We start from the raw sequence: 5,322 nt of genomic DNA, 5'->3' as shown, positions 1-5,322 counted from the left end.
GCCAAGAGGGGCAGCACAGTCAAGACTCCATCTGCCCTGGGCAGCTTTCCTGAGCCCTATGGGACTTGCTCACAGAATGTTAGGATTTGGGTTGTCCCTTGCCAACTGTCTGTAAGCAATAAACCCACTTCATGTAACTTGCTGTATGTGTGGTGGTTCTGTGTCATGGGACTCATCGAAGTTGGTAGCCAGTGCACAATCTGTTTCAAGCCTGGAGCGTTGAAAGGACATGTGTGCTTAGATGCCTCACAGTTATCTCAAATTCTAAATATTCAGAGTTCACACCATCTTCTTTCCATCTCAGCTATCATCTGTCCAATCATGCAAACTGGAAAACTGGGGGCCATTCTTTCTCTCTCAAGAGCACCTCAATTCTAATCAATTTCCAGATTAACCTGCTTTAATCTCACAAATATTTATTGTATATATATTCTCTGCACATTCCTTTTCTATCAGCCTGTTTTTAATTTACAAACTTATCATTTTCTATCTAATCATCAATACAAACATTTTTGAAGAATTGTCCTAGCCCTTCTTCTGTTCTCATTCTATAGTCTCTCTTCAATAAATTCCACTCACACACAGATATTTAATTCCTTTTTTATGCAGAGATTTACTAAATTTATTTTTATCCCGTTCTATTCTTCTAATCACCTTATTTCTATGTCCACCTGACTCATTGTCATAATGATTTATGTATCTTAAAGGTATCTCAAGCTTCTATATTATATTAAATCTGATTCTTCCTTTAGTCCTCTGGACACTGACTGGCAACAACATTCATCAATTTTCACAAGACAGATACTTGTGTGCTGTTCTTGACTTCCCAAATATCTAATTTATTACCAAGTGTCATTTTGTTCTACTGAATACAAAATATCTCTTAAATCTGTGTATGTGTCTCCATTTCCACCCCTGTCACTATATACCAGCTACCACCCTCCCTCAACCAAACTGCTTGGTTGTGTTCTCTCTCTCCCTTTTCCAATCTCTTCTTCACAGTGGGCTGCCCATAGCCAGGGTTGCCTGAAGCTAGTAGTGTTTGAATCTAATGATGACTGAAATACAACCCCTGTCATACTTTTCATTATAATCCTTCAATGGCTTGATATTGGTATCAGAATAAATAATAAAATTCTCAATATGATGAATAAAGAACTCTGTTGTCTGACATCTTTCTCACTTTTCAGCCTTATTTTGCCTCTAGCCACGTTTGATTCTGTGTAACACTTAACTTTCTGTATTGTAGCTTTAATAACACTTTTCACCAGACCTCAGTTATAGCATGTTACCTCCAACTGTGGAGACTTCACATTGAACACCTTGTTTCAGTCACCACTTGTGCTTCTCTCCACTTCTCATGGCATGGTCAGCACATGCTTTGATCAGCTTTCAACAGGTGTATTTGACAGAACTCGCTGTCTAGGGCCTTCCCTAATGCCAGCCTTTGAATACTCACAGGGAGAATTCTGAAGTGCACTTCAGAAGGTCACAGCAGTATCACGTACTAGTTGCTTCCCACGGAACCAACACGATAATGTTTCTTTATATTGATTGAACTTTTCTCTGTCTTTGTTTTCACTCTCTATTCCTTCACTTTTGCTCCCTGGGGTCACTAAGAAAAATACCTGCAAGGAGGCATTTGTCCCAGACATTCCTCTGGAGGTAACTCTGGCTAACACACACATGCCACTCGCTGTGGTTGGAATCTTTCCACCACCACCTTCAGGAATTAACACTCAGTAATGCTGAGGATCTTGCCACGAAGATCCTCACTATCTCAATACTCCCGTTTCCCCTTCCCTCTTCACAGTGAAACTGCCATTGCTTATATAAGACAAATTATATTTAAAAAATAGATGTGGCTGTGTTCTAATAAAGCTTATTTACAAAAACAAGTATCTAGTAGTTTTCTAGACCCGCCATGACAAAGTGGCAAAAACTGATGTTTTTCAGCAACGGAAATTTATTGTCTCACAGTTCTGGAGTAGAGATGTTTGAAATCAAGGTGTTAGCAGGGCAACGTTCTCTATGAGAGAGCTAGAGGACTCTTTCTTGCTTTTTCTTGCTTCTGGTATTTGCCAGAAATCCTCGCAATTCTTTGGCTTATAGATGCATCACTTCAGTCACACAGTAGTCTTAGCCTGTGTGTCTTCATGTCATTTTCCCTCTGTGCTTGTCTGCTTCTGTGTCCCTAAAAACATTTTTTTAATAGAGACACTGGTCATATTGAATTAGGGCACACTTAATAACCTCACCTTAACTTGACTACTTCTGTAAAGACTCTTTTTCCAAATAAGGTCACATTCTGAGGTACTGAGGATTAGGACTTCAACATATCATTTTTAGAGGACACATTTCAACCCATAACAAAGCTGCAAGTCAGATTTGGCCTGGGAACCATAGTTTGCCAATTCTTAATTTATGTGATTTTCTTTTAAAATCTGTCTCTCTCACTATACTATAATAGTCATGGGAACAGGGAATGTGTCCAATTTTGTTTAACATTGTATTTCCAGGAGTTAGATTGTCGCCTGACAAAAAGAAAACGCTCAATAAATTTAACTGCAAAAATGTCATAATTCAATCCCCCAAAACTCACACTAGTTTACAAGGGAGGTGTCCTAAGTGTTGCCCTTGCCTACGTTTCAGTTTACTTAAAATTCAGTCTGCCAAACAGATAGAGTTGCCTTTCTTGAATGCCAAATTAATACATTTTCTGCCCTACATAAAATTTCAACTTGTTTATATCTCTATGGATAAATTCTAAAGTTTTTAAGATGGCATACAAAGTTGTCTATTTTATGAATATTGGCTATCTGGCAAGAATTATCATCTATCATTCACTGAAGTAGGTGAAATATACCAAGCTAGTTTGTATTTTAGACTTTTGGTTTAGGTTGCTTTCTAGGACTGGAATTCTTGGCCTACCCCTTCGTTCTAATCACCAATTAAAACAAGAGTTGACTCTGATATATATACCAAGAGATTTTTTTTCTAGTTTTCCAATGATGGCTTAAGTACACATCTTTATTATTCCTACAAATATTTTTTACATATTTGTCACTGTACTTCCCATAATATTTTTAAATCATTTGTTTCTACTTTTGTCTCCACTTAACCATAAATTTGTTGAGATTTTGTTATCTATCTTCACAGTACTTTATATATTCTTGGCACAAGGCAGGCATGTTAAGTAAATGTTTACTGAGTAAATAAACACTTAATGAAAGAGGAAAGAGTGTTGGTTTTAAGTTTTAAACACTTTCAGAATCTCCCACCATGTGCACCTGACAACCCAAAGTGAGATGGGACAGAGAGCATTAAAGTTTGCCTTTCTTCATCTTTTGATGTTCAAAACTGTTTCTTCCAACAAATTCTTTTTACATGGCTGGCCAATAGGGGCAACTAGATAAAGTTACTTCCCAAACATAGAAAGATTAGAGGAAAAGTAATATGTCAATGGAGAGGAAAATTATGTGTGCTAAGGCCAGGCCTTCAGCATTCTGAGTTGGACACCACCTCTTACCTCTTTTTCATGCTTGTGTGTTAACTTCTAAGGTAATTCTATTGTTCCCTCATCTTCAGTAATATAAATAAGCAGCATTAATACAACTGACAAAAGATATTTAAGAAGTTTCTAATCTCCAATGAGCTGATTTTTCATCTTACATAAATAAATTAGAGAAATATTGTAAGAACCAAAAATTAAATGACAAGAACATAGTTTTTTAAACTATTAGTTTAGGTTCGGGGCACGTGTGAAGGTTTGTTATATAGGTAAACTTGTGTCACGAGGTTTGCTTTACAGATTATTTCATCACCCAGGTATTAAGCCTAGTATCCAATAGTTATTTTTTTTCTGTTGCTTTTCCTCCTTCCACCTTACACCCTCAAGTAGACCCCAGTGAGGGACAGAAAGTTTTAAAAAAGAAAAATATAAGATGGAAAAACAATTGACTTTGGACAGCTCTCAGATATTTTCCCACCAGTTTGCATTTTAACTTGCAAATAGAAATATTTTTGGCAATTTTCAGTTACAGACAGGCCACTTACCAAATATTATCTATTTGTGAAGAAGCAATCATGAAGGGCCATTTCATGGTATAGAGTCAGAATTAACTAGGGAATCACAGCTGACATTCAGTGTTATGCAGAGCAGAAAGAAATATGCTGAAAGGCTATATTTTGAAGTTTGTATGTTGTACTGAAAAGAAGAATATAAAAACAGAGATGCTCCAAAAGAAATAAATCTTTTAAGGAAAAAATGCATCACCTCTGATATAAATATGTTTTCAGCCAACCAGTAAAAATACTTTGGATAGACAGAGAGTAATAAATCCCAGGGGTATTTTTTCTTTTTAGAAATTCCATTTTTTTCAGTAATAAAGAAGTCAAAGACCAAGTATAAATGTCCAATTCTGTCCAAAGTATATAATTTTATGAGCCAAAAGCAAGGCTTTATAAAATACTTTCTTTGTACTTATTTGACTGTTTCTACAAAGGGAACTCATATTTGGCTCTTTATTTTCTTTTATAATAACCTGGGAAAATGATAAAAGACAAAAATGATGAAAGCTGCTAATGCTTTGGAAACATTATTTTAAAATGGTTTTTTCACCAACTGCCATATAGCCATGCAAGTGGCACTTTGTCAAAGTAATCTATTAACTGTATGCATAGACTTGCTACAGGAAACCTCATGTTAATTCCTTAAAATTAAGAATTTATTTATGTATATATTTATATACTTGGACACATTGGACTTTTAAAAAATTGTCTATAGAATTTGATTAGAATGTCATTTCATTTTACTCACACTAGTACAGTTCAACAGCATGCTGGTTTTCAGTGTTCCATGACTGCATTTATTATTTATTTTGGTGTGTACTTAGTTGCACATCAATTCATTTCTAAAGTGCTAAGAGTTGGATGAAGTCAAAAGACATCAGCAATGGCATGGGGCTGAGTCTGAACATCTGCCTGTGCTTACATTCTCCAAAGCAAATGTTAGTCAACTTTTTAATAATTTTTCTTAAACTTTTATTTTAGGTATGGGGTACATGTGCAGCTTTGTTAAACAGGTAAACTCATGTCATGGGGGTTTGTTGCACAGATTACTTTGTCAGTTAGATACTAAGCCTAGTACTAAATAATTACTTTTCCTGCTCTTCCTTTTTGCACCCTACACCCTCAGGTAGGCCCAAGTGTCTGTTTTTCCCCTTTTTGTGTCCATGTGTTCTCATCATTTAGCTCACTTTTATAAGTGAGGATGTGTGTTATTTGGTTTTCTGTTCCTATGTTAGTTTGCTAAGGATCATG

Source organism: Macaca nemestrina, chromosome 19, assembly GCF_043159975.1.
Source record: "Macaca nemestrina isolate mMacNem1 chromosome 19, mMacNem.hap1, whole genome shotgun sequence".
Classification (NCBI taxonomy): domain Eukaryota; kingdom Metazoa; phylum Chordata; class Mammalia; order Primates; family Cercopithecidae; genus Macaca; species Macaca nemestrina.
This window is presented reverse-complemented; position numbering follows the sequence as displayed.